Source organism: Danio rerio, chromosome 9, assembly GCF_052040795.2.
Source record: "Danio rerio strain M-AB ecotype USA chromosome 9, GRCz13ab, whole genome shotgun sequence".
In the NCBI taxonomy this organism is placed as follows: Eukaryota; Metazoa; Chordata; class Actinopteri; order Cypriniformes; family Danionidae; genus Danio; species Danio rerio.
Window position 1 is genome coordinate 4,650,504 of NC_141029.1, and position 19,385 is coordinate 4,669,888.

Here is a 19,385-nt window from a genome sequence, read left to right on the forward strand (position 1 = left end):
GGCGTTCAGCAAATTAGTAACTGACTTGTTCTATAAAGATGAAAAAAATGACAATACATGCACATTCAATCTAACTATCTGTTCATATTTCATTAAAAAAAGACATTTCTTTTCTACAGATTAACTAAAGTCCTATGGATTTAAATGAGAACAAGATTTGATGTCACTTAATATAGAACATGCAGTAACTAAGAAATAATCAAAACAAGATTTACACATATTAATAACTATAAACATTGTACCTCAGATTTGTTAAATGTTTTTGGTTAACCTTTTTGTCATATTTTGATAGAAAAATCGTAGCTTAACAAATTAACGTCAACTTTTCAAAAGCAACAATCAGCTAGTAAACTTAAAAAGGTAATTGTGATTTGGCGTTTATTGTGTTAAATATTAATATCTACTGATATGAACAATTTTATCATAATAATATTGACAAAATCACCCAGACCAAGAAAACGGTTTAAATGTTTTTCCTCACTATATAAATAATACCTTTATCTCTTCTGCGATGACAGAAGTAGGCTCTGGCTGGCTGGGGGCACAATGAGGTTCCCGGAATGCATCTTTCACAGATTTTTCCATTGTATCTGTAAGTCCTACACTCAAATAAAATAATGTTTAACTTGAGAAATAAATCATCACCCGACAATTACTATATAACTATGGTTATGCAATATGGTTCACTTCATTTACATACCCTCTTGTAGTTGAAGGATCAACCTTCATAGTCTCCTAATCTCTTTGTCTTTTTCTTTCAGTTTCTCCTCAAGGTTATGGATTTCGTATTTGTAGTCTCTCTATTAGTGTAACAAAAGAAGTGTAGATAAGAGTGTACAGTAGAATTATTGTCTAAATTTTTTATAACTAAGCGTATAAAGCATACCTGACAAAATTGGCATGTGAAAATAAGAGGTATGCCCAGCACCCTCTAAAACTAAAAATCCTCAAATTAATATTATATAAAATGTATTAAATTAACTAAATATGTTAATCCGGAGCTGTAAATAAACAGTTAAACGGTCAGCAATATGTTTTATTATTACTAATATTTACAAAGATAGAACTATGGAAGTCTATGGGGAGAAAAGTGCAGAGTGACAGCAGCTTTGGTTGGTTTATTAGTTGGTTTGTTCTCCAGGATCGGGTACCCCTGCCTAATCCTTGCACACCCTTTGCATACTCTTCTGCTCGACGCCTGTGAAAATCGCTTGGGATTGAATCCGGAAAAACATCTTGAAAAACGCTGACGATAAATGCAAACGAAAAGTGTCCCAGTGTGTACGAGCCTTTAGTTGTGACTTTGTGATTTTACTCTGATACAGGTAAGAAAAAGCTTACTACCTCTGATGGCATCTGTGCTCTTTGGTCTAGAAACTGCTGGCTCGGGTAAGAGAGGAGGGCCTGTTAAGTTTCTTGGAGGTCGGACCTTTTTTTTTTTTGGCGTTTTAGGTGAGTAGGTCACCAGATGGTCATCTTCTTCTGATGGAAGTGATGGTGAACTGAGGCGTGTTGGTCTATGTAAGTAAAGAAAAAAACAACAACTATTATTTAGTCTTCATTCATAATATTATACACAAGCACATTAGAATAATAAATATGACATATCTCTCAGTCATAATGAAATAAAACAGTTCCATTCGTTTTTTTTTTTTTTAAGTTAGTCAAACTATTTCATATTCAACAGAAATATGAGCTTACTTCCTCCGTTGTGGTACAGATGCAACTTGTTCAAGTTCTTTGTCAGTTTTGAGGTTTGATATCACACATGACCTTTCCCACTTTGCTTGAATTTTGGTAATTGAATCTGAAAGCAACATTTAGCATGTTGGCTATTTCACTATAGCCTAATCTGAATAGATTAAGTCATAGTACAGGTAAATGTAGTGTTAGTTAACAATGTCAGAACATTTAATTAAAATAAAAAGACCTGATTCGTAAAGCACACGTTCAGCAAATTGTTTCCAGCCCTTTGATGGATTTGGGACCACCATTTTTGGGACCATTCATAGACTCTGGCACTTGTCTCTGTATGGAGGCCACCATAAAGGCAATCAGAAAACTACTCCTTTGCCACTGGACCAGCTTTGCATTTCCAAATGTAGAGGAAGATATGGGGTAGTCTTGATGTGCAAATGTGGAGTACACCATGTACACCTCGTCTTTTTCAGCAATTATATTTCTGATCTTTGCCACTTTTCCCTGAACATAGAGATTGCTGTTGGCTTGGTCGAGTTTTGGGGTGAACAGCTCTGTGGTGCATTGGCTGTACTGTTGCGCACACTGAAACACTGATGGTAATGGTCCAGACATGTTTTCTTCTTACACCCGAACTTCCCTCTCTTTCCATTTGTATTGACTCTCAATCTGCAAGCCTTTTTACAATCTTGCAGCACGCAGAATTTGGTTTCCTAACAAGCCTTCAAACTTAAAGGCACTGAAGGAATCCAGGTTTCCATGAACCTTTACATTGTGTGCAAGTTGTACAAGGTAGCCTCCCAAAGTGCTACAAAATAACACAAGTGCATCATTTGCATAGTCTGTGAACTCAAGCAGTGCTTTGTTTGACAGAATAAACACTCCTATAAACAGCGGTTGGAAATGCTGGTAAAAAGCAGTGTGTAGATAGTCATTTAGGAGCACAGGATCGGTGTAAAGAAAGAACTGGTGTAGTTCACAGGCTTTCCATCTGCCTACCTTTTTCAAAGTTCTTGGTCTGTACAAACTCAACTGGCCCATTTTTTTTTCTGAGAGCTTTTCAGAGAGCATATCTGCCTGCAAGCCAGTGGACCCTTGAGCCACAAGTACAGGAGTCGCCTCATGACCCCCAAACAGACAAGCTGCATGTATTCTAATGGAAACCCACTGACCATTCTCAAAGATGCGGCCAGAAGAGAAGATCAAAGATGATGTTCTTCATCTGTCATTTTCCTGAATTCTTTAATAGTGCGAAGCCGGGCATTTGTTTGAGGGAATATCACCTTATTGCTCAAATATTCACCTTCCTGCGTACATTTCTCGCACAATGAGTAACCTTGTGTGCCCTTTTATATTTTCAAAAAAGCTCTGGCTGGAGCAACACAGACCATTGAGCAGAGTTAGAGCCTCATTGATATGACCTGAAATTAAAATCTTTTCTCTAACAATACAGCTTCAGCCACAAAATCTTCCAGGTATTCGGGAAGGCTTGCTAGCTTGCCAGTGCCACAAAAAAGCCCAGTTACAAATGGCTTATGCTAAGGTAGGTTTTTGATGTCTCCAAGAATGGGCCAAAGTTGGGAGAATAAGCTTTTAAATACTGGCAAACCATCTACATTTGCTTGGAGTTCTAAGCATAAGCTATTAGCCAATCTGCATTTGTTTGCCTCCAAAGTTGTCTTCATTGCCTTCAGGATACCAAATTAATGGTATGTCCCACCAGCTTTTTCCCAGACCACTGGTGACTCACCGCAAAGTCCTGAGAAGAGTCCTTCCATCAGCCGGCAATGACGTATGATGCCCCTTTAGAATTCCTAATAATTTATTTAATGCACTGTGTTATGTTTTCTTTGAGTGCCCTTGTTGCTAGTTTGCTTTCTAGATGGAGCATCGTCTCCCTCGCCAGAGCTGCTGTTAGACTGTGAAGAATCAAGCTCCTTAGGCAAAGATGATTAATAGTCTGTGAAGTTCTCAAGTGTTTTCTGCATATTCGTAATTGTAATTTGGTAGACTTTGGCACACTGAACTGACTCCAGCTGTGTAACCCTTCCTCTAGATTTGTGTTTTAAAGTCCTTTAAGAGGGTGTATTTGCCATACTTGAGAGACACATATGAAACAAAATAAATACAGGTCAAATTAAACAAAGGACACAACAAGAAATGGCCATGAGTGTTATGAAGCAGATGCTGAGAACAGACTTGCGGATCCCAATGTGCAGTTTATTATAATTGAGGTCGTACAGGCAAGGCTCAAAAACAAGAGCAAAACAGTATAACAAAGGAAATCCAAAAGACACGGTCAGTAGGCAGGTGAGAGGCCAGACTATGAATCAGAACAAGGATGAAGTCAAAGTCAGCTTAATTGTCAATTCATCCACATGTACAGGACATACAGAGAATCAAAATTGCGATAATTCAATATCGATAATTATCACAATATATAATTTTTCGATAAAACGATAATGACAGTTCGATAATTGCTCAATATTATTTACGCACTATGCGTAACGCTGCGCAGTCATTTTGCAGCCTGCCCTTCCGAATGCCGCATGCAGTATACAAGTGTTAGCTGCACTTGAAGGAGTAAGGAAACAAAGTCACTAACATTGTTAACAAAAACGTCACTAGACTTCAGTAGTCTTGAGCTACATAGTTTTTTTTTAATCCGACACAAAACAGAGCAACGTGCATTGCAAACTGCGCAGACTACTCGTGTCATCAAAAGCAGGCAACACCACAAACCTGTTTCATCATTTAAAACAGTACCACCATTATGAAGATGCTAAGAAATTACAGACCCAAACAAGTGTTGGTAAACCAGCACAACTAGTCTCAAGTCATTTTTTCGAAAGTCGTGCCTTGCGGAAAAAAAAGCCCTCGAATTAGGACAAGATATGACAGACAACCATACCTGCCAACACTCCCGTTTTTCCCTGGAGGCTCCAGTATTTCAGACCCATCTCCCCTATCGTTCTATCTCCCGGAAAACGTGAGATTTTGTTTCTTTTCCTTGTGAATTATGCTCTTTCAGTGAACTTAGGACTGAAAATGAGTATTTTCTTCACATTGGTAATCCTCTAAAAAAAAATGAGACCTTAACATGTATGTTAAGAGGCTGTGAATTTAAGACAAATGTTCACAGTATTTTCAGGTCCCATAAAAGTCACAAACACAAATTACATAGCTTGGACAATTTTAAAGATGGTGTAGTTAAAAAGACTAACTGATTTAACAGAACATGGATCTGAAAAGGAGTCTGATCCAGGTAATTGAGTGGACTGAGCCTACATGTTCTGGAGACAGAGGTATTCTTGATGATCTGGAAGATTATGTAGAACACAAACTTGCCACTGTATTACTAAAGTTGGAAAATGTATATCTTGTTTAAAGTGCTGCATTAATTTCTGGAAACTCCATTGTTTATTGAGCACCGCTTCCCTGTGTAATGCAAGGAGTGTAATAGATGAGATGCTGATTAGACATCACTTTAACATTGACCTGTCACTGACAGAGGAACTTGCTTCTGCTTTGTGTGTTAGCAGTCCAGTTTGCAATGCAATTGGTAAAGGTATTCCATTTGGCACATCATTTAAACTGCAGTCCTTCTACAAACAGAAATTCAAAGTGATTGAACCAGTAGAGTACTTTTTGAATGACAAACACATAAGAACAATGTGTATGTCCCTATCTTGTTTTTACAAATGGTTTTGAGTAACAAGAACATTCTAAATGCACTAGACTCAGATGTCAGAAGTTGGACAGAAAACATTGGTGTACACATCCTACCGTGATGGTTTGCATTTGCAAAGCAATGATTTTTTTGTCATGCAATCAGTTAAAGATCTTGCTGATTTTGTATGTAGATGATTTTGAAATATGCAACCCACTAGGCACTTCAAGAAAAAACAATCTGTGCTGTATATTGGAATTTTGCCAACTTGCCATCAGGTGAAAGTTCTTCACCATCTTCCATATATTTGGCAATACTTTGTCAATGGCATTATGTGAACACCTTGTCTATTTAAAAACAGGGTAGTAGTAAGCAAGTGCATTAAGATGAATAAGAAATACTTTCAATGTGGTGCACAACTAAAAAGCTCTGAAATGCTCCCAATACCAGCACTCATTTAATTTATAATGAAACCCAAGCACTGTTCCACTACATTCATTTGGGCAATCTCAGCAAAAATTGGAAAGCTACCAGAAAGCTCACAAACAATAATCATGCCCCTTCTGTAGTTTATTCCATCCACAATAAATATAATAATCTAATAAATTAGTTTCACTATAACTTTTCAGTTATATAATTTCATTTTTACAGGGAAATAACACAAGTTCACAGTTGAAGTAAAATAAAAGAGTTGAAATAAAAGAAAATGCTAATTTAATAATGTTGTACAGTAGCTCTTTTTTTCTTTTAAAACACTCCAAATAAAATAACAAAACAAAAATCACAATGACAATTTCTCAATGAAACATATTTAACAGGAACTATTTTGCTTTTTACAATAAACAGTCTTTGGCACAGAATATTTATTTTAAAATGTGACAGAAGTTCAGTATTTTTTATACTTCTAGGTCCTTAATTACACGGAATGAAAAACTTTTAAAATTTCTGTTCACTTGCATCAGTATCAGTAAAAATGACTTGTGTGTGTGGACTGTAAAACATGTAATTTTAAATGTAAGGGTTCCCTGAACACAGGGATGGCTCGGCAGTCTCCATCAACTTGAACTTTTACAGCAAGTGGAAACAACTATCTCCAGCTCTTCTCCCAGTTCCTCATCCAGAATTGCGACAGATTTCAGGTTCAGCAGATGAAATAAAATAAATAAAGAACAGGGAAAAAAGAGGGGGGGTTGGAACCGAACCTTGCAAAACAACGTGAAAAATCTGCATTAATCACACATGAAATCAATTTTCAACCATTAACATTTAAATGGGTACATTTGAACTACAATAAACACATTAAAAAAAATAAATCTTTTGTACATATATTTCTCAGCATGAATCACTAATCGCATTAAACAGCATATGGAGCACACATTAGCCTGTAGCTGCAGACCGCATGGTTAGCATAACTCCACAAGTGCTGCATTACCCTATGCAGAATTATAAAGCTAAATCTTAAACTCATATAAACCACAATAAATAATCAAACTATATCCCCATTTCAAGAATTTTGCAGGAACAGTTTAACTGTTTTAAGCAATTATTTTCCCCAAAAGACAAACACACTGAAGTTTGCTGTGAATGCACGATAAAATTAAACTGTTTAATCAATCACTTACTAAGAAAATGAATCCTTGAAACAAATCCTTGATGGTGTAAGGAAAAAGTCAGATTTTTTGCCATCAAATCAGATGAATTTGATCCTGATTCAGCACAGTACAATTGGTACTAAATGAAACCTCTCTGATAACGCTTCTCTCTCTCTAACACTTCACTCAGGTATCAATTTTCTATGTCTCTACATATCAATTCTCCAATCTCACTTTTCAAAAACTTATCTGGGGTAACGCACTAGTTCGCTGTTGCCTTGTTTGCAGCTTGTTTCACTCTGGCCTCTGTGTAATGCAGCTCACTCTAGCAACTCGTGATGATGCAATCCTAATGGGCGGAGCTAACTCAAATTTTTCAATTTCATGAGTAATTATTATTTTTTAATATTTACTACTGTTCCTCAAATAATAATTGACTACGTATCATTCAAATATATATCTAGCAAACTATTTTTCTATGTGTTATAATATTTTTTTACTAGGTTACTATGGTTCTAGTAACCTGGGTTACATAGGGGTGGAAGATTTAATGTACATTCATTTGATCTCACAGAATGCGCTTTTGGATTAAGAGGTGCGTTTTTTGAATAGTTTACTATTCAAAATTAGCAGTTTGCATGCTGCTTATGGGCCCTGCGCCATAATGCCCTGTAAAACACAGGACACATGCAAGGGCTCATCCGGGATTTGACCCAGGACCTCTCACACCCAAATGAGAATCATACCCCTAGACCAACGACCCACCAAAATGTAAAATTTTCACATGGCATCAGAAGCAGCAGATCGTCAGATTTTCTTCTCTAACAAATGAGTCAGAACATACTTTCAAAAGCTCAAGCGTTGAAGCAGGGCTTGTGTCATGTGGACCCGGAACTTCTGCCCCAAAAAAAGAGTCGCAGCCCTAGACCGACAAGTTGAGTCACTTGTTTGCTTATAAATTGTTGTTGTTTTTTTCATCCAGTAGCTTCAGTGAGGTAAATTGATCTTATCCATTTCACAGATTTAATCTGCATGGCAAAACCACACAACATTATGTCAGTCATTGGTGGAGGAGGATTGTGATAGCATAAAATAGCTATCTCAGCGCATATAGTATCAGAATCACTTACTAATTGGTGTGATTGAAACAGGTCTCATTCATTTTACTGATTTGAAGCTGCAAGGAAAGTAGGAAAAGGTTGCACAGAGATTTGAACTCGGATCACTGGATTCAAAGTCCAGAGCGCTGACCATTACACTATGGAACCAAGGCCTTCACTAGAGGATATTTAATGCTTGCAAACTGGCATTGAAACAGGCCTCTGTGAATACCATGATGTCCCTCAAAACAACAGATAACTGCAAGGGCTCGTCCGGGATTTGAACCCGGGACCTCTCACACCCGAAGCGAGAATCATACCCCTAGACCAACGAGCCACTCAAGTGCAAACATTTCACATGGCATCAGAAGCAGCAGATAGTCAGAAATCCTCATTTAACATTTGAATCAGAACATACCTTCAAAAGCGTTGAAGCAGGCCTTGTGCGTCATGTGGACCCGGAACTTCTTCTGCCCAAAAAAAAGTCGCAGCCCTAGACCGACAAGTTGAGTCACTTGTTTGCTTATAAATTGTTGTTGTTTTTATCCAGTAGCTTCAATAAGGTAAATTGATCTTATTCATTTCACAGATTTACGCTGCATGGCAAAACCACACATAACATTATGTCAGTCGTTGGTGGAGGTAGATTGTGATAGCATCAAATAGCTATCTCAGCGCATATAGTATCAGAACCACTCAGTAATTGGTGTGATTGAAACAGGTCTCATTCATTTTACTGATTTTAAGCTGCAAGGAAAGAAGAAAAAGGTTCCACAGAGGTTTGAACTCGGATCACTGGATTCAAAGTCCAGAGTGCTAACCATTACACCATGGAACCAAGGCCTTCACAAGAGGATATTTAATGCTTGCAAACTGGCATTGAAACAGGCCTCTGTGAATACCATGATGTCCCTCAAAAGAAAATATAATTGCATGGGCTCATCCGGGATTTGAACCCAGGAACTCTCACACCCAAAGCGAGAACCATACCCCTAGACCAACGAGCCACTCAAGTGTGAGCATTTCACATGGCATCAGAAGCAGCAGATAGTCAGAAATCCTTTATTTAACAGTTGAGTCAGAACATACCTTCAAAAGCTCAAGCGTTGAAGCAGGCCTTGTGCGTCATGTGGACCCGGAACATATTCTGCCCAAAATAAAAGTCACAGCCCTAGACCGACAAGTTGAGTCACTTGTTTGCTTATAAATTGTTGTTGTTTTTATCCAGTAGCTTCAGTGAGGTAAATTGATCTTATCCATTTCACAGATTTAAGCTGCATGGCAAAACCACACAACATTATGTCAGTCGTTGGTGGAGGAGGATTGTGATAGCATCAAATAGCTATCTCAGCGCATATAGTATCAGAACCACTCAGTAATTGGTGTGATTGAAACAGGTCTCATTCATTTTGCTGATTTGAAGCTGCAAGGAAAGTATGAAAAGGTTCCACAGAGATTTGAACTCAGATCACTGGATTCAAAGTCCAGATTGCTAACCATTACACCATGGAACCAAGAACTTCACCAGAGGATATTTAATGCTTGCAAACTGGCATTGAAACAGGCCTCTGTGAATACCATGATGTCCCTCAAAACAACAGATAACTGCAAGGGCTCGTCCGGGATTTGAACCCGGGACCTCTCACACCCGAAGCGAGAATCATACCCCTAGACCAACGAGCCACTCAAGTGTGAGCATTTCACATGGCATCAAATACTCAGAAATCCTTGTTTAACAGTTGAGTCAGAACATACCTTCAAAAGATCAAGTGTTGAAGCAGGGCTTGTGCGTCATGTGGACCCGGAACTTCTTCTGCCCAAAAAAAAGAGTCGCAGCCCTAGGTCGACAAGTTGAGTCACTTGTTTGCTTATAAATTGTTGTTGTTGTTATTCAGTAGCTTCAGTGAGGTAAATTGATCTTATCCATTTCACAGATTTAATCTGCATGGCAAAACCACACATAACATTATGTCAGTCATTGGTGGAGGAGGATTGTGATAGCATCAAATAGCTATCTCAGCGCATATAGTATCAGAACCACTCACTAATAGGAGTGATTGAAACAGGTCTCATTTATTTCACTGATTTGAAGCTGCAACGAAAGAAGAAAAACTTTCCACTGAGATTTAATCTCGGATCACTGGATTCAAAGTCTAGAGTGCTAACCATTACACCATGGAGCCAGGACTTTCCTTAGAGGATATCTAATGCTTGCAAACTGGCATTGAAACAGGCCTCTGTAAACTCCATGATGTCCCTCAAAACAGCAGAGAACTGTAAAAGCTCGTATGGGATTTGAACCATGAACCTCTTGGACCTTAAGTGAGAATCATACCCCTAGACCAACGAGCCACTAAAGCTTTAACATTTTACATGACATCAGAAGCAGCAGATGGTCAGAAATCCTTATTTAACAATTAAGTCAGACCATACCTTCAAAAGCTCAAGCGTTGCAGCAAGTCTTGTGCTTCATTTGGACCCAGGACTTCTGCAAGGGCTCGTCCGGGATTTGAACCCGAGAGCTCTCGCGCCCTAAGCGAGAATCATACCCCTAGACCAACGAGCCACTGCAAAACAATTACTTTACATAGCAACACTATCTGCTGACAAATCGGCACACACGGCACATTATCATCCTGTCAGTGCCTGACAGGGTCTCATGGCATGAGAGATGAAGCACTTAACCACTGAGCTACTTGTGATATATCCATCCACAATACACTCTGATACAATCTATACACATACGATACACTCCATGCATATACATTACTAACGCAATACATTCTTTACATATATATTCCTGACATGATACACTCCATGCACATACAATGCATGCATGATACTCTTTACATGATACACTCTTTACATATACATTCCATACATGATACACTCTTTACATATACATTACTTACACATTCCTGACATGATACACTCATACACATACATTTCATACATGATAAATTCTTTACATATACATTCCATACATAAACACTCTTTACATATACATTCCCGACATGATACATTCTTTACATACATATTATACATGATACAGTCCGTACACATACATTCATTATACACTCTTTACGTATACATTCCACACTCTTTACAAATACAGTCAAGACATGATACACTCCATACACAATACATTTTTTACATATACTTTCCCTACTTGACATACTCTTTACATCTACATTCCATACATAAACATTCTTTACATATTCCGACATGATACACTCCATACACATACAATTTCTACATGACAGTCTTTACATATACATTTCTGACATGATACACTCCATTATACACTCTTTACATATACATTCACACACTACATATACATTCCATACATATTACACTCTTTACATATGCACACAATACCATCCTGCCAGTGCCTGGAATAGAACCCGGGTCTTATTGCATGAAAGGTGAAGCACGTAACCACTGAGCTACTGGAAGGTGATGATATCCCTGCACAATACACTCTGATACGTTTCATATACATACTATGCATCTACATTCTAGACATGCTACTATCCATACACATACATGATACATTCTTTACATATACATTCTATACATGACACACTCTTTACATATATTTTCCTGACATGATACACTCCATACACATAAATGATACACTCTTTACATATACATTCCATACATTATACACACTTTGCATTAAAATTCCATAGATATGCATTCCTTACATGACACACTCTTTACATATACATTCCTGACATGATACACTCCATACACATACATTTTATACATGATACACTCTTTACATATACATTCCCGACATGATACACTCCATACACATTATACATTCCTGACATGATACACTCCATACACATACATTTCATACATGATACATTCTATACATGACACACTCTTTACATATACATTCCTGACATGATACACTCCATACACATACATTTCATACATGATACACTCTTTGCATATACATTCCCGACATGATACACTCCATACACATTATACATGATACATTTCTGACATGATACAGTCCATAAACATACATTCTTGACATGACAAACTCCATACACATACATTTTATACATGACACGTTCTTTACATATGCACACATGATACCAACCTGTCCGTGCCTGGAATAGAACCAGGGTCTCATTACATGATACTGTCTTTACATATACAGTTCATACATGATACACTCTTTACATATGCACACATGATACCATCCCATCAGTGCCTGGAATAGAACCAGGGTCTCATTACATGATACAGTCTATACATATACATTTCTGATATGATACAGTCCATACACATACATTATACACTCTTTACATATACATTCCATACATGATACAGTCCATTCACATACATTCATTATACACTCTTTACAAATACTTTCCCGACATGACACACTTTAAACTACATTTCTGACATGATACAGTCCATAGACATACATTATACACTCTTTACATATACATTCCATACACACACTTTACATGATACATCCATACATTATACATTCCATACATGATACACTCTTTACATATGCACACATGATACCATCCTGTCAGTGCCTGGAATAGAACCCGGATCTCATTGTATGAAAGGTGAAGCACTTAACCACTGAGCTACTGGACCCGCTCTACCCGCTCTCTCTCTCAGTAATTCCGCTAGTCCTGGCCGCTCCTGGCTCCAAAACAGAGCAAATTTCAATTGAGCCCACTGTTAGAATGGCCAACTTTACAGCAGAAAAAAAGGTGTTTACAGCCTGGTACAAAAAAACGATTTTGGTTAACACAGCTAATATTACCCTTCATGACAACTGTGAGGGGGGTGAATTTTTTTATAACTCATCCGTTTCCTTTATTTTAATTTATATTAAGTTTGCATAATTAAGGGAGTGGCCACTTGATTGACAGCTAGGTCTCGTTGGTCACCGTCACGTGACCTCAGCTGAATCCGGCAGGTTAGCCACTGAACTCGGCATATTTATCGTATTTCTGTGTTGTTTTATGTGGCTTTACACTGTCAACTGCCTTTTGGACTTGTTTCCTACAATTATTAGATGGCATGGCATGCTGAGGGCACTTAATTGTGCTCACAAACCATTCACACGGCCTCCGTTTCCCATGTGAGTAAAGTTACATACTTATATACCATCTCTATACATGTATTTGTTTTATTTAAGATCATTTATCGTTTATATTTATATTTAGAGCTGTAATGCACTCCAGAATCTGTCAGATTGATTAGCTGTAGGCTCTAGAACAGTCATCTGAAGCGTTGTCATACAGTGTTATGCTGGATTTCATCAATAGTCTTACATTAACTAACACAGACTATATCTGAAGAGTTTGGAAGTAATTCACGTTTTCCTCCTGTTGAAAAACGTCATAAGAACAATGTTTAGTGGCTCAATGTATTACAGCAGTGTTAAAGACTAAACACTTTATTGATATAGTGTACAACCAAGCACAAGTGGTCAGAATACAAACTAGTCGCAGGTGATAAAGTATTAAGCGTTCTCCCAAAGTAAAGTGTGTCTGAACCAGGTCCAAGCTAAATACCAGCAGGTGTCTGTAGCTGCGCTCACTCTCCGCCTCTTTGCCCTTGTTTGGTATCCCGCCGTCGGTGTGATGACGCGCGAACAAAATGGCGACGGTTGGCCACACCTACTTGTGGCTTCTTTTGCGCTCTTTAGAAACCTATGGGTGACCTCACGGATACTACATCCATATATTTTACAGTCTATGTTTAATACACATACATTCTAGACATGATACACTCTTTACATACACATTCCATACTTAACACGTTTTACATATACTTTCCCAACATGATACACTCCATACCCATAGATTTCATACATATACTTTCCATACTTAACACTCTTTACATATACTTTCCCAACATGATACACTCCATACACTTACATTTACTACATGATACAGTCTTTACATATACATTTCTGACATGATACATAGACATACATTATACACTCTTTACATATACATTCCACACATACACACTCTTTATATATACATTCCATACATGATACATTCTTTACATATACATTCCATACATGATACACTCTTTACATATGCACACATGATACCATTCTGTCAGTGCCTGGAATAGAACCCAGGTGTCATTGCATGAAAGGTGAAGCACTTAACCACTGAGCTACTGGAAGGTGATGATATCCCTGCACAATACACTCTGATACGTTTCTTACGCACACTATGCCTCTACATTCTAGACATGCTACTATCCATACACATGCATGATACATTCTTTACATATACATTCTATACATGACACACTCTTTACATATATATTTCTGACATGATACACTCCATACACATAAATGATACACTCTTTACATATACATTCCATACATTATACACATTATACACACTTTGCATATAAATTCCATAGATATCCATTCCTTACATGACACACTCTTTACATTTACATTCCTGACATGATACATTACATACACATACATTTTATATTGCTGACATGATACAGTCCGAACACATACATTCATTATACACTCTTTACAAATAATTTCCCGACGTGATACACTTCATACACATACATTTTATACATGATACAGTCTTTACATTTACATTTCTGACATGATACAATTCATAGACATACATACATTCCAAACTCTTTACATATACATTCCATACATACACTCTTTACATGATACATCCATACATTATACATTCCATTTACATATATATTCCATACATGTTACACTCTTTACATATGATACCATCCTGTCAGTGCCTGGAATAGAACCCGGGTCTCATTGCATGAAAGGTGAAGCACTTAACCACTGAGCTACTGGAAGGTGTTGGTATCCATGCACAATACACTCTGATACGTTTCATACGCACACAATGCATCTACATTCTAGACATGCTACTATCCATACACATACATGATACATTCTTTACATATACATTCTATACATGACACACTCTTTACATATATTTTCCTGACATGATACACTCCATACACATACATGATACACTCTTTACATATACATTCCATACATATATAGTCTAACCGAGAGACCATGAAAGTATGAATAAGCTTTTACGCATTACACATTGATAGCATATGTCGAAGTTTATCAACACTTTTAGGATGAAAAAATGCAGTTTTACAGATGCTTGAAATCTGACCTCAAAATCACCATTTGATGCAGATTATACACATATCATAAACCACAGCTGATAATGAAGGCCAGTCGGTCAGAGAGCTGTCAGTTTAGCTCTGGATAACAAGCTGATATACAAGATGTTTTGCCTGTTACTGGGTCATATTTCTGGCAAGATTTGTTGCCATTTACAAATTGTTATTTAATGTAAGGAATTTTCACCATTTTTAGAGTGTAGTTGCTGATAACAATACATCGATGGCCAACGTTGTATTGTCAATCTAAATTATTATCAACCTTTGAAAGGGTTCTCGCAATATACATTAGCCCATACAATACATAAAGATGGAAAAAGTAACATACTGGTAACATGATAAAAACATGTCAGGCTTCTTTACAAGTGTATGTTCTTGAGGTCATGTGTTTGTGAGTTTGTGCATACACACACACACACACATACAAAATGCATACAGGACGTTGGAGCGTGTGCGTATGTATGTGCGAAGAGTGAAATGAGGGACGCAGGTGCACCTCCATCTGTACACTCCACGGTGAAGAGGGCAGCTGCTGTGAATCAAATATTCCCTCATGTCTCTGTAGCCTAACTCTGACTAATGACATGTACGTCAGAGTGACCACACAGTGGTGCTCTCACAAGGGACAGGATGAAGAGAAAATACAGATAAAGGGAAAGATGAAAGGAAGCAAGGGAGAGGAAAGCGCCAATAGAATGTAATGTAGAGAAATAAGGGCGAACTTTTAAGTGAAGATTAAGCGAAGATTATAATTATGTAATGAGCTCTCAGTCACCCATAAATAAAATCAATAAACAAAGCACAAGTGCAGTTTAGTAAAATTTTAATCCAACCTGGAGGTGATGTAGCCTGCAGAACCCTACAGTCTCTCTGTGCTTGCTAGTTTGGGACCGACTGGATGGCAAGGGTCGAGTTACACTCACCGGCCACTTTATTAGGTACACCATTGTAGTGCCAGGTTGGACCCCTTTTTGCCTTCAGAACTGCCTTAATACCTCATGGCATAGATTCAACAAGGTACTGGAAACATTCCTTAGCAATTTTGGTCCATATGGACATGATAGCATCACACAGTTGCTGCAGATTTGTCGGCTGCACATCCATGATCCAAATCTCTCATTCCACCACATCCCAAAGGTTTGGATTGAGTTCTGGTGACTGTGGAGGGCATTTAAGTACAGAGAACTCATTGTCATGTTAAAGAAACCAGTCTGAGATGATTCACACCTTATGACATTGTGCGTTATCCTGATGGAAGTACCCATCAGAAGACGGGTACACTGTGGGCATAAAGGTATGGACATGGTCAGCAACAATACTTAAGTAGGCTGTGGCATTGATACAATGCTAAATTGGTACTAATGGGCCCAAAGTGTGCAAAGAAAGTATCCCCCACGCCATTACACCACCACCACCAGCCTGAACCATTGATACAAGGCAGGATGAAGCCATGCTTTCATGTTGTTGATGCCAAATTTTGAACCTACCATCTAAATGTTGCAGCAGAAATCAAGACTCATCAGACCAGGCAACTTTTTTTTGCAATCTTCTATTGTCCAATTTTGGTGAGCCTGTGTGAATTGTAGCCTCAGTTTCCTGTTCTTAGCTGAGAGGATTGGCACCCGATGTGGTCTTCTGCTGCCGTAGCCCATTCGCCTCAGGGGTCAACATGTTGTGTGTTCAGAGATGCTCTTCTGCATACCTCAGTTGTAACGAGTAGTTATTTGAGTTACTGTTGCCTTTCTATCTGCTGGAATTAGCCTGACCATTCTCCTCTGACCTCTGGCATCATCAAAGCATTTGCACCCAAGCATGCCACATTCTAAATCACCATAATCACCTTTCTTCCTCCTTCTGATGCTCTGTTTGAACTGCAGCAGATCGTCTTGAACAAAGTCTACATGCCTAAATGCATTGAGCTGCTACAATAGCTGCGTCCCAAATGGCACACTATACACTCATCCACTATGTACTTATGCACTTACACACTCAACAGGATAGTATATGTATGTAGTGTTGTCCCAAATGGCACACTAATGTGTTTTTACTAAGCGGAAATTCAAACCGTTTCCCTGATGACGTTTGACGGTTGCCAAATCAGTGAAATAAACGACCGAATTATCAGATAATACCTGCCGTGAGTATTGCCGCATTCACCATCGGGAGGCGCTATAATCACTCTCGTAGGAGAATTTTGCTTTCACCATTCAAAATAAATAAAGTTATTCAACATGTGCGTCCGATAGCTCCGCCCTTTCCCCTACGTAAGCAAACCTGCGGTCGTTGAGTGCGTGAAGTGTCCATCATTACACACTTCATTTAAGCGGCTGAATGAGGGCATCATCCGGGTAATTAAAGTGCACTTATTATTTTTAGAGTTTTCAGTGTGAACACACTACTTACACTATTTATACTACAAAATGGCGTAGAATAGTGCATAAGTATGCGATTTGGGACGCAGCTTATGTAATTGGCTGATTAGGAATTTGCGTTGAGCAGTTGGACAGGTGTACCTAATAAAGTGACCATGTCAAACAGGAAACAAAGAAGACAATTTGCATACAAATTTAGAAAATGTATATTATTATTATTATTGTTACTAAATAATAGAATTTTGATTGTTTCACATTTTACAGAGTAAATCAGGCTACAGGACAGCAAGAAACAAAAGCATAAAAAGCTTTAGGGAAAGTGCCAGACATCTGCCTGCTCTCCTTCACGTTGAGACTTGAGCCAAGCACCTGGGCTTCTAATGGAGTGAATCATTCAGTTTTGGGGCTGAATGGAAACTACTTTCAGAGCTTTCACTGACACTAAGAGATGCTTGGAGCAATCCTAAATATGAAATGCAAACGCAAAAAGAGAAAAATTACTGAGACTACTTTGATGCAACCTTTGTCATGAAATTGCAATTCTGCAGACTTTCACCGCATTCAGCAGATGCAATATGGAAAACTCAGCATCACTGGGGAATACAGAGGTGGAAAAGTGAAGGATATTATTTGGAACACTATAACAGATTGAATAAAAAAATATATAATTATAATCCATGGAAGTTCCACTCAGCAGTAGGTCAAGAAAACAGGCATGATTGGTGACTAAAGCCAACGCTCTAAATTTAGCATTGGACATTCAGAGGTGTTTTTTGCTGAAATTCTGAATAAAGCTCTTGTGAAAGGAATAGCTGACAAATCACACTGCTAGCAACAAAAGGATTGTATGTGAAGACGGGTGAATGACATACTTTAGCAGTGGTTCCCAATCTTACCTTCATGTGACTTAAATTTTAACACCCAAAGTTCTTAATGACTGCCGTCCTGCATCAAGCAATGATTGGATTCTAATGCTGCGTTCACACCAGACGCGGCACGCGCATTAAGCGCGAGTGATTTAGATGTTAAGTCAATGCAAACTCGCGAATAGACATCCTGCGGCGCGAATGACGACAATTGCGCGATGCGCATGGCGCAAATGGCGTGGCGCGAATTGAGCGTTTTGCACGTTTAACGCTCTTAATGCGCGTTTCGCGCGAATCACTCGCGTTCAAAAATCTGAACTTCAGCAGACATTCGCGCCACGTTAACCTATCAGGAGCTTGCTCTTGTGGGGCGTGATTGTGACGTATCGCCTGTTGTCGGTGTCCCAGGGGAAATCCCCCAGCAGACACCGACAAGAAGTTCATCAAACTGGGCTGGGCTCAGTCAGAAGCACCGCTGAAAACCTCCATCAGCCAGGTTCAGTTTCTGGAGGAGTCTATGAGCTTAAAGAGCTGGATGCACCTCTGAAAGGATGTAGTGGACTCAGACTCGACTCTAAACGTATCAACGCTGTTTATCATCCTTCATAAAGCACATAAACACTGTTATTTTCTTCATAAAACCCATGTTAGCCCTTTAGCTATGAAGCTAGAGTCATGGGGCAGACAGAAGTTCTGCCCATCACGCGAATCCGCGTCTGTTCTGAAGTGAATTTGACACGCGAATGAAGCGGGGTTTGACGCGCGAATGAATACGGGTAACCTCAAATGTTCACGCGACTATTTATGCACGAATAGCGTGATTTATCCGCGCGTTCCGCGTCTGGTGTGAACACAGCATAAGACTAAACGTAATATGAAAGCGATTA

General features: G+C 38.5%; 1 long non-coding RNA gene and 4 other non-coding genes across 5 annotated transcripts; all 5 read right to left on the reverse strand.

Moving 5' to 3' along the window:
- Positions 1-6,185: 6,185 nt before the first annotated feature.
- Positions 6,186-13,178, reverse strand: LOC147835216 (uncharacterized). Its single transcript, XR_015499147.1, has 4 exons — positions 12,042-13,178; positions 11,252-11,868; positions 9,727-10,611; positions 6,186-7,708 (listed from the first exon to the last, which is right to left on the reverse strand). It is a non-coding gene; the product is annotated as an uncharacterized LOC147835216 (long non-coding RNA).
- trnap-cgg (transfer RNA proline (anticodon CGG)) lies at positions 8,326-8,397 on the reverse strand. The gene has a single exon. It is a non-coding gene; the product is annotated as a tRNA-Pro (tRNA).
- Positions 8,827-8,898, reverse strand: trnaq-uug (transfer RNA glutamine (anticodon UUG)). Its single transcript has one exon. It is a non-coding gene; the product is annotated as a tRNA-Gln (tRNA).
- trnaq-uug (transfer RNA glutamine (anticodon UUG)) lies at positions 9,503-9,574 on the reverse strand. The gene has a single exon. It is a non-coding gene; the product is annotated as a tRNA-Gln (tRNA).
- trnap-cgg (transfer RNA proline (anticodon CGG)) lies at positions 9,672-9,743 on the reverse strand. The gene has a single exon. It is a non-coding gene; the product is annotated as a tRNA-Pro (tRNA).
- Positions 13,179-19,385: the final 6,207 nt, after the last annotated feature.